Genomic DNA, 11,770 nt, shown 5'->3' with positions numbered 1-11,770 from the left:
TGGGTCCACTTTTGGTTTCTCTACTTTGCTTCTTTGGCCTATGTTTTATTCTTCAATCAATACTATACTATCTTGCCCACTGTAGCTCAATAGTAGCCCTTCATATTGGGAAAAGTGAGTTCTTCCACTTTTTTTTTCCTTTCATAATTATTTTGGCTGTTACTTACTATATATTTTAGAATGATCTGATCCATCTCAATGAGAAACTCCTGAGATTTTGGGGACAATTATGTTAAACCTATAGCTCAACATAGGGAGAGCTGATATCTTTGTTGTTCTCCATCTGAATGCAAGTATTTTTAAAACATCGACTCAGCATTCATTAACAAAATTAAGAGCACACAATATAACCAACAAAAATGAGAAATAAAAATGAATATTCTTTATAGGAAAACACTTATACAAATAAACACTATTATTTTTTTCTTTTCCCCACTGCAATACTTTTTTTTTATTCATTAAGTTTATTGGTACATTTTAGGTATACAAAATGATAACATTCACTGTTATTTTTATTATTTTTAAAAACCTGAATAAGATAATCCACAGAAGAAATAGTTTGAAAATCTCAACTTCACTAGTAATCAAAAAGTACATATTCAAACCAAAATGAAGTAATTATTTATGGCTACCGAACTAATATTTCAAACAAAATTACTCAGACACAGTGATGAAGATGAAAATGAGAAAAACTCTAGCTCTCTGTTAAGAGTCTACTTGCTATCAATTTTCTACATTGCTATTTGGGAGTATTTATGAGGAATATTTTAAAGACATGCCCTTTAACCCAGTGTTTTCACTGGGCTATCTGTCTCAATTAAAATAATCAGAAGTGCAATAGACACTTTATATACAAAATGCATCACAGTTTGAATAGTGAAAGAAAAATCTAAACAGGAAAGAAAAATCTAAATATTCAATGATGAGAAAACATTAATTGAACTATGGTATGGCCACATGATGCAATATTATGCAGCCATTAATAAATTATATATTTGAAAAATTTAGTGACATAATTATTCAACTTATGACCCTAACCAATAAAAGTTATATGCAAACATGCTAATGAAATACAATCCCAAAATTATTTTTAAAGTGTATTTTCTATATAGAAAAATAAGCTGCTGGGAAATATTCAAAAATAAGATTTGTTCATATTGTAAACTCTGAATCATTTTTCTTTTTTATACTTCTCTGTATTGTGTACCTTTTCAACAATAAACATGTATCACTTTTATAGTCAAAAACTTATTCATCCATAAAATGGTGAGCAATTTGAATAATGATTATTTAGTAATAATAAACCTAATTTTCCTAACTTGTACTGATGTAGTAGTAGCCCATGGAGGAAAACTTTCAAAAGGGTGATTGTATGAGGACAGGAAAATCTGACTCCTTCACTAAGGAAAAATATGTTCCCTGCATGTACAGTTTCAAGAATGAATTGTCTTACTGAAGTTGAAAAGAAACACAAGACATAATAATAACAATAATAATCATCATCATCATCATCACACTGAAGTTAAGTCATTCCAGGTGCAGAGTAACACCCTTTTCCTCAGAGTGCTTGCCGCCATGTAGTATTCAAGTCTCTGTATGGTCACCAGAATAACATCCATGGCCCACCTCTAGGTAGAGTTAGAAGTTAAAGACACATACCAAGGTACATTTGCCCTCTAATTGGAAATTGGGCTATTCACTGACTGTGACCTGCTTTGAAATATTTTATAACCCTAGCAAAGTGTGGCAAATAGAAAACAAAAGCACATTTCAAAGCATTAAAAGTTCAGGCCTCTTTACCATCACAACTACACTCACTGATTATTTAGCAATTTAAAACAAACTTCAGGGCTACAAATCATTGCCTTTGTATTCTTATGATCTAGTTGACCATATAAATTACTGTCCAAACTAGAACACTTCTAAGTATGAAATGGGTGTCATCACTACATAAGCTGGGGTAATAAATGTAAACTAGAACTGTTTGACTGCTTAATCCCTCAAAACCTATTCTACTTCCTTTAAATCTCCAACACACTGAGTTCTTTTTTCTCTCCCATGTATTTGTTCTTTTTTGATTCACATCCATTCCTGTACCCTGTGGTCTATGCACTAGACAGAATAGTTCATGCTTGAAACTAGATAACTCCCAACATCTCAATGGCTTAATACAATAAAAGGTTTTTGCTTGCTCACTCAAAGCCAAATGTTGGTTGAGAAGCTGTCTTTAGCAGTAACTCTGAGACCCAGAAACCTTCCACACTCAATATACTATCTCTGGCACAAGATTTGCTAGTGGTGCTTTTAAGAGCCAGGCTAAAAATGGAATACGCCACCTACATTCACGTCTCACTGGGCAAAACAGGGTCACCTGACCATTATCTAATCCTATGGGAGGCCAGAAAATGCAGACTTCCTGTGTGTCCAGGAAGAAGACATGAGATTGGTGAGCATCTAACCAGGCCTCTGACGTACTATAACTGTCATTTCCAACACAGATAATCTCTCAATGTCCATCTTTGTCAATGACTATTCAGAATTTTCCCAGACCTAGATCTCTTTAATCACTGGCATTTTGCTATTCTATATTTCTCAACAGTCTTGAAAATAGTTACACAATTAAGAAATTTTGTGTTATGAAAAAACCTGAGGTTTCCACCTCTGGAAACCTCAGCATAGATCAGAAATCTTTTTTCCCAGGCACAGTGGCACACACTTGTAATGCCAATGCTTGGGAGACTGAAGCAAGGGGACTGCTGTGAGTTCAAGGCCAGTCTGAATTCCACAGCAAGACCTTGTCTCAAAACACTAAAAAAAGAAAAACATCATTTTTATGCCTCTGGTAAGCAGTTTCAATAGATTTTCAACCTTATGTTCTCTCTTCTTTCTCAAAAAATGATGCTCACAATTAAAACAAAAAATATTGGCTAGGTCACAGTTCAAAGATATTTGGTCAAACATCAAACTGGATGTTTCTGCAAAGGTCTTTTTAGATGAGATATCATTTACATTAGTAGACTTTGAGTAGACCAGATAATGCTCCATCATGTTGGTGGTCCTCACCCAACCAGTTAGCAGTCATGAGAGAAGATTGTTTAGAGAAGAGTGATTCCTGACAGCAGACTACATCTGAACTCCAGGTGCAACATCAACTCTTCCTTGGGCCTCCAGTGTTGGTATTAGCACAATGTTGAGTTCCTAAAATGAGGGGAGAAGTGTTCCTTCTTTTTTCTGCTTTAAATGTTTGATATTATTTATCAGTTAAAATATATATGAGCCTGTTGTTGTCATATAGGGAGGCTTTCAAGCTAGGAATACACTTTCTTTAATAGGTGCTATTCAAATTTTATATTTGCTCCAGAGTTAGCTTGATTAATTTGTCTTCCAAGGTACTTCTTAGAAGTTGTCAAATTTATTTCAAAACAGATTTTTGAAATATTCTTTCTATATCCTTTTAAATTCTGTAAAATCTGTGGTAATGTCTCCTAGGTCTTGATATTTTAATTTTAAAAATGTATAATTGATATTGTGTAATAGGAAGTAAAGGTCTAAAGGAGCAGGCGAAGTGGGAGGGGTAGGGGAAAGGAAAGAAGGGAAAAGAAAAAATATGAGAAAAGGAGACAAATGGAAACAAAATCTTTGCAAATAGGGAAAGGTGGAGGGGGTGGAGGGAGGGCATGGGAAGGGGAAAAAAACAAAAACCAAGATACTCATGTAATGGTACAAGATTCCAATGATGTATGTAAATGTATTTTACACCTAAAATGTACCAATAAACTTAATGGGGGAGAAAAAGAGCAGGGCTTTGGGGATTTGGGAAAGGACTTGGACATTTGAGACCCAGAAAATGTACAAAGGAGACAGAGGACTTGTCTCACTTTGGATAGAGATGTAAAGTAGGCAAGAGGAGGTGGTGTGCACACAAGCTGTCAGTGCCTCCAAGCCTTTCCCAGAACAAACAGAACCAGACAGAACTTTATTCCCCAAGGATTTCTGCTAGGAGGCAGGATCATGTAATGAGAAAGAAACTGGCTGGAAATTGTAACCCAAATTCTAGTCCTGGCTTTGACCCTGACCCATTGAGTGACCTTGGGCAAGCTCCTCCACCTCCCAGGGATGCTCTCTTCCACAGTTTGTAGTGTGGCTTATTTTAGGGGTCATGCATGCCACCTGTTTGCTCCCATTTTCACACAGGAGAGCCCTGGGACATTTTATTAAGCCAAGGTTGCTGGCTTTCAACCAGAGGTGATCTTCCTGTTCAGACACTGTGAGCAGGTGGGATCAGCCCAAACCCCTCTCCTGCTAATGTCCTCTTTTTCCTCAGTCCTGCTGTCTCCATGTAAGGGCACAGTATGGATGATTGCCCTTAAAATTGTTTTCTAAAAGGCTCACATGGCAGATGGAGTGAAGGCAGGATGGCAGGTGGCACCTCTTGCAGTTCCCACTGAGAGTGACAAAACCCTGCTGGTGCAGGAGCAGAGCTCTGGACCCTCGGCTGAGGCCTTGCTTCAGATTCTGTTCACAGCATTCTCCCAGTTCGGCTTCTGCACTCAGACTAGGTCTTCCCAAATCCCACAGTGGCCCATCCTGGGCTGTTTCTATGCCATCCAAATGTACTCAGTGAGCAGTGCTCAAAGAGCTCAAAAGGCCTATGACAGGAAGCTGCTTTTCCAGACCCCTCTAGTAAAATTTTGTCTTGGGACCAAACACAGGCAGTGACATGGGGCCTTTGCCCTGAACTACCTATGATGGAAAGAGCTGCCAAATTACTAATTTTGTCAGAGAAGATCATCCAGATAAACACCACTGAATCAAGAATATAGTCTTTGTTTTCATGGCATTGATATATTAGGTGAATGCAGCCTATATAATAATCAGCCACTTTCACTTGAGCCTCAGAAGGGGCAGCTATCAAATGGTCAATGTTACCACCCTGCTCAAAGGAAGCCTGAGAAAGGGCAGAGAGACCCTGACCAGAAATACTCTCCTGATTCAAAGCCCTGAAGACCAAGACCCTGAGAAATCCCAGCTGAGTAGTTCAAGGCCCGGGCTTGCTCATAAGAAGTGGGTCTGATTGGTCTCAGCCTTCCCACCTGGGCAACCCTTCCTCTGAAAGTCTCACTTCTGGGGTCACCTGCTGGCATTTCCATCAGTGTCAGCACTCAGTAACAACCTTTAAGAACCAAACTAAATATCCAGAAATTCTGAGCAGCCAGAGGTGCAGTCCTGTCCATCCCACCCTACCCCATGGTCTGGACCCACCCAGTCTGAGCCCCACATCCTGCCTCAGGATGGGGAGGCTGCCCTGTAAGAAGTCACTGGCAGCTCTCCTGAGGAAGAGGAGGTGGACCTGGTCACTAGGGGGGAAAGTTCCCCCATGTGGTGCGAGGCCATCTGGGCCTGATGTAATACAGGTTTCCCTAGCAAAGATGTCATAAATAAAGGGCGGGGCAGCACATTCTTGGTTGCCAAGGCTCAAAGGCAAGTGACTGCCAGAAGGGTTCTACCCTACAGGGCAGAGCACCTGCACTCCACTAGCCTGGATAGCTATATCTCACTCATTTTGGTCCCCCTCCTGTCATGGTCCTGTGGTGCCCCTGGGTTCCTGCACTCCTCACCTGGCAGCAGCTGTGGTTCCAGGTCCTGGCAGCCCTGATTCCAGAAAGGCACTGGATCCTGCTGACCACCAAGCCACAGGTGTCCACTGAGGCCTGGTCTTTGCCTAATCTCCTGCCAGAATTGCCTGATAGCCTTACTCTGCAGCTACAGCTGGAGGGCTTTGATGACCTAGCATCTTCTGCTCCCTCCCAGGAGTTGTCCCCACTTCTAGAATCCTCTGGACAAATTGGACTTTCTCAGGTCCAGCTGGAGGCCCAACTTGAAATTCAAAGCCTGCAAAGGTCCAGTCCTCTTTACCTCAGCAAGAAGTCAAAGATCAACTCTCACAGCCCCCCCGAGGAAGCTGAACCTTCTATAACCCAGCAGGATGCCCACACTCAGTATGAACTTGGTACTGAGGAGAATATAGGTCAGCTGTCGATGCATCAGGAGGCAAATGCATCATCTGGAAGTAGGAGTGAAGCTCATCATTCAAATATGGCATTCATCACAGTGAGACCTGTGGACAGGAAGGTTGCCAAATCTACAGAGGCAGGGAAAAAGCCACAACCTACTTCAAGCCAACTGTAGACCCTGACCCAACCCCCAGAGAGTCCTGAGGAGGAGGACCCTTCCTAAACCCAACAAGAAGTCCTGGCTCAGACTCCAGAGCTCTGTGAAGAAATGGAAATTTCCTCAACTCACCAAGAGGCCCCAGCTCACCCTCTAAGCTCTCTTGTGGAGGCTGAACTTTCTGCCACTAAGACAAAGCCAGCTCAACCTTCTGAGTCTTCTAGGACAGAAGAACCTTCTGAAATCCAGTTGAAAGCCCCAGATCAGCCCTCAGATTTGGAAAATGAAGAGCTGGAAACTTCTCCAACCCAGCTGAAGCAACCAGCTCAGTTTTCAGAGCATGGTAAAGAAAGAGTGTCAACTCTACATCACCACAAAGCTAAGCATCCACACTTGCCCCATGTGACTGATAAACCTCTGAATCTGCAGCTTATAACCCCAGAACCCACCACAGTGGAGAGAATCTTCCCAGTGCTCCCTACAGCTGCAGCTCAACCCTCAACTCCAATGAATGATGTGGAACCTTCTACAAGTCAGCAAGAGGCTCCAAGTCTGTTTTCTGAGCCCTCTGAAGGAGCTGATCACTCACAATTTCAGCAAGAGTCTCCAGCTAAATCTTCAGAATTTGCTCAGTAGGAGACCCAAGTTGGCAATCTACACACTTTTGAGGAGGGTGAACCATCTTTGACCACTCAAGAGGCTGCAGCTCAGCCTCCAAAGCTCCCTAATGAACTCATACCTCAGCCTCTAGAAGTACAGGAGAAAACAGTCTCTCCTCTAGGTGATGAGCAAGTTCAGCCTCCAACACTGACCCATGGTGCTGTTACTCCTGCAGAGTTGTTATCAAGTGAGGTTGAAATTGAAAGTTCAACTTCATAGGAGGCCCCAGCTCAGTCCTCAGTGTCCTTGAGCAGTTTGAACCTCTTGGAGACAATCAAGAGCTTAGAACTCCACAGGTAAACCCTCCCATAAAGGATGAACTCTCTCCATTTGATAGTGAGGTTTCAACTCCACCCACAGAGCTTGCTGGGGAACATTCCCCAGACCAGACCCAGGGCTTAGCTATGTCCCCAGGCTCCTCTGATGTAGCAGTTTCACCAGTGCAGCAAGAGCTCACAGCTCAGTCTTCAGAACTCCCTGGAAAGGTTACTCTTTCTCTTTTGTTGACAGAAAGAGTAACATTTTCAGCCCAGCCTTCAGAGCCACCTGAGGACATAGAACCATTTTCAGTCCCCCAGGAGGAGGATGCAGCTCCACTTTCTGAGGACCCAATGATATGGAACCTTCTCAAGCTCAGCAGAGACCCCACCTCAGCCTGCAGAGGAGGAAGAACCATCTCCCGCACAGCCACCAGCCACATCTCCTCTTCCAGATCCTCCTGAGGTAGAACTTTCTCCAGCCCAGCCCATGATGCTCCCTCAGCTTCCAAGTGAGCCACCCAATGAGAGTGAAGCTCACCCTCCACCCCATTCTGAGACAACAGCTCCAACTCCAGCTCAGGGTCAAGCTCAGCAGCCAAGCGTCGCATTTCGTCCTTTGGACCTGGAAGCCACCATCATTCCAGAACGTACTACAGATGGTGAATTTTCTACAGCCCTGAAGAAGGCTACAGCTCTTCCTCCAAAGCACCATGAAGTGACACTTCCACCTCCGGACTGGGTTCAGACTCAGCATTCAAAACTCAGTCTGCTCACAGTTCGACCTTTGCACCAGGAAGCTTATCAGCACTCCAGGAATTAGTGCAAAAGTTAGATCTTTTCCAACTATGCCCAAGACCCCATCTTAGCCTCCAGAACCACCTAAGATGGTTCAAATTCCAGCATTTCATGAGGTGAAAGTTGTAACTCCAGGTCTGGAGCCAGCTCAGCATCCAACATCACCCACAGTCACAGACCAACCTTTGAACCCGGAGCTCACAACTGCAGTACTCACCATAGAGACTCAAGTTCCTGTACCTCTGCAGGAAGCTGCATCTCCTCCTCCAGAGCAGCCTGAGGTGGTGCTTACACACCCAGAGCAGGTGCAGGCTCAGCATCCAAACCTGGCTGAAGTCACTGTTCAGCCATTGGATGTGGAATTTGTGATCACTGAGTAGTTTGTCACTCTCCAGGAAAGGCTTCCATGGTGCAAGAGAAGCAGAATGCCAGGACAAACCCCAACATATGTGAGTTCTGTACCTGCCAGAATGAGACCTTGTCATGTACTGGTCTCAGCCCAAAACACAAGCTCCACCAAGTGCCTGTATTAGAGCCCAACAACACATTTACCACCTTCAATTTCCAAGAAAATGCTATTTCTCACCTTGGTGAGAATATCCAGACAACATACAGGTGGGCTGAGAAACTAAATCTCAGAGAAAATGACCTGACTGGATTACATAAAAATTCCTTTAAAGGCCTGCTGTCCCTCTGGTATTTAGATTTATCCTGCAATAAAGTACAGTTTATTGAAGCACATACATTTGAAGCACTACCCTTTTTGCAGGTTTTAAATCTATGCTGTAACTTAGTTACGCAGATTAACTTTGGGATGTTTAGGGCATGGCATGGAATGCAGTTTTTGCACAAAGTCATCCTCAATCACAATCCTCTGTCAAGTATTGAAGATTCCTATCTTTTTAAATTGCCAGCATTAGGATATCTAGACTTGGGGACAACACACACACCACTTCCAGCAGTCAAGAATATCCTCATGCTGACACTTGAATTGAAAACACTGATCATACTGAGGCACCTGGCCTACTGCCTCTGCCAATTTAAAAGTGATATTCAGGTTGTCTGCAAGACAGTCAAGCTGCACTGTGACAGTGAGTGTCTGACCAATCCCATGCAGTGTCTTGAGGAAGCCCCTGTAGGGAACACAGAAGGAGCCTTCAAGAAGGTGTTACAGGCCTGGAAAAAGAACCCCAAGACTGAAATGGTGATCGAGTCTGGAAAGTCATCTTCCAAACAAAGTGATGTCAGCTGGTCAGACTTCATGGATGAGAAGCTTAATTCTAATGATGAAAATGATGTGGTTGGAGCTCTCAATTACATACTGCCATATTTCTCAGAGGTAAACCTAGAAGATGTAGACTCATTATTGCCATTCATTCAACTACTTTTCTCAAATATACAAAATGAAGCTAATCCCCAGGGTTACATGAAAGGCAATATGAAAACTCCCTCTCATCAACCTGTGTCCAGCAATTTGGCCTACAGAAATGAACTAAAGAAGCTGTATTTTCTACAGAGTTGGTTAGATACAGAAATTCAGGGAAAAATTGAGGAGGTTAAGAAGAAAGAGAAAACAGGCATGCTTATGCAGTCCAGCCTTTCAAGTCCCAAATTTCAAATCATTCCAGATGTTCCTGAGAAATTGGCAAGTGCTCAAGCACAGGAAAACAGGCTGGTGGAAGATCAGCATGAAAGGAGAAGGCTGCAGACAGTGGACAGGATCCTTAAGGGCCCCAAGGGTATATGGAAAAGACTGCTCAAAGAGAGGCATAAACAGAAGGTCAGGGAGAGAAGCAGGGCACTCAGCCACTGGCCAAGAACACCACAGATGGATGGAGCCTCAGGAGCCCCAGCGCAGGGAAGCTGGGGCAGAATGAGGGGGTGTGGGGCCCAGGAACCCACTCCATACAGAACAGAAGGTGCCTGTGTCTTCTGCCCTGCAGGATCCCCCTGCTGGGCAGGTCAGTCACCTCTGCCTTGGCCAAAGCCCCACATGGGGTGAGGAATGGAGCAAAAGACCTCAGCAACAGCATTTTGCTTTTAGAACATGTCAGAGCTAGACTTAAAAGCATGAAAGCTATTAAACCAATCTTAGGTTCCAAAAAAGGTCATGGCTTTCATAAAACTGCCTCTCTTGAGGCCCACAGAATGCTCAAGCCCAACCCCAGGGAGGAGCTCATGAAAGAAAAAGCACGTGGGAGGCTGAAGATTGCAGAGGAGCCTCTGTTCTCAGCACTGAGGAGCCCCATCCATTCCCCCTCTCAAGGGTTCCTCTTGTCCTCTGGAGACCCACGTGTTCAGAAGCATCCTTTCCCCACATTATATGATCCTGACAAAACCTCTATAGGAAGCACTGCTGTAGAAAACCAAACTGCAAAAAACACCTCTGAAAAAAATGTTGTTACCACAAACTCTCCCATTTCTGCCACAGATTCTGCCCTCATCCTGATATCCACTGATGACCACACCAATAAGATGCACTGGGAGTACACCAGCACTGGCACTGAGCCGCCCCCTCCAGGAACCTCTGTCCCCTTGCTGTCATCCCCTGGAGATGAGTTCAAAACCCAGCTAAACCAGCAGCTTCACATCCTCATTCCCAACAAGGAGGTGAGGAGGCTCATTTCCTACATTATTCGCACTCTGAAAATGGACTGCTCTGAGCCCTGCATGCAGCTAGCCTGTGCCAAGCTCATCTCCAGAACAGGGCTCCTAATGAAGCTGCTCAGTGGGCAGCAGGAAGAGAAGGTGGGCCAGGCCCAATGGGACACAGAGCAGTGGAAGAGCGAGACCTACATCAACAAGAGCACGGGGGCCTCTAGCAATCAGAAGGCCCAGGGCAAGCCAAGGGACCACACACAGGAAGTTCCAGGACATGGCTACAACAACATCATCCTGGAAATATCAGTGTCAGCAATCACAATCGCAATGCTTCTGATCATTATCTTCTGTCTCATTGAGATTTGTTCGCACAGAACAGCTTCAGGGAAAGATAAGGAAGGGTCATCAAGTAGCATTTTCAGGTGGAGAAGGAAGTACTCAGCCGAACAGGACAGTCAGGAGGGCTTCTCCTGGTTTTGGTGGCTGCTGTGCCTCAGGGACATGAGCAGGCCTCTCAGCATCACAAGGCAGCAAAGCATGGTGCAGAAGCTACACAACAAGGACTCTTCTGACAAGGACCAGATGGTCACGAACGACCTAGGGGAGGCCAGTGAAACCCCCTCAGAGGCAGAGGAATCCACAAAGGCAGGAGAGTGACCCCTTCCCACTTTAGGTGATTGGGAAGTTTGATTTTGGCATTGCTGACAAAATAATTACTTTTCTCAAATTACAATGTATAAAAAAATTTCAAAATAAAATCAAAGGCACACATACAAAAAAAAGAAAATTTTGTTCTAAAAATGTGTATTTATAGTATGAGCTATACATATTTAGCCAATATGTATTTATTTAGCATCAAAAATATGCTGGAACTTATAAAGAGAAAATGTGTAAGACCTTTAGGTGATTAATATTAAACTTCAACTTATATATTTTTTCTATTATTTTTTCTCTATTTTACAGAAATTACTGGAGAACAGTCCAGCATTTCATAGAGTACTTTGTGCTTTAGTTATGAATAAAAATTTGTTCTAAGATATAATGGAAGAATAGAAGTCAAAGAAAAAATGTAATTTCAGCTTCAAGTACTCTCTGTTTAACAAAAGGTGGAAATTTGAATTTGAATTCACATTTAATTCACCTTTGAGGGCAGACAAGTTCTTTGGGTGGGTGGAGGGGAAGGAGGCTCTATGAGACTTTTAAATTATGCATGGGTAAAGGGAAGACTGCTCAAGTGAAGAAATTTGGGCAACCTGAGTCTGGAAATCTGAAAAAAAAAAAAA

General features: G+C 43.2%; 1 pseudogene; it reads left to right on the top strand.

Annotated features, from left to right (window-relative positions):
- The first annotated feature begins 5,513 nt into the window (after positions 1-5,513).
- LOC101705784 (leucine-rich repeat-containing protein 37A2-like) lies at positions 5,514-11,251 on the top strand (annotated as a pseudogene).
- Positions 11,252-11,770: the final 519 nt, after the last annotated feature.

The sequence above is a fragment of the Heterocephalus glaber genome, unplaced genomic scaffold (genome assembly GCF_053883595.1).
Source record: "Heterocephalus glaber isolate CG9 unplaced genomic scaffold, H.glaber_assembly_v1.0 deba00000621, whole genome shotgun sequence".
Classification (NCBI taxonomy): domain Eukaryota; kingdom Metazoa; phylum Chordata; class Mammalia; order Rodentia; family Bathyergidae; genus Heterocephalus; species Heterocephalus glaber.
This window is presented reverse-complemented; position numbering and strand designations above follow the sequence as displayed.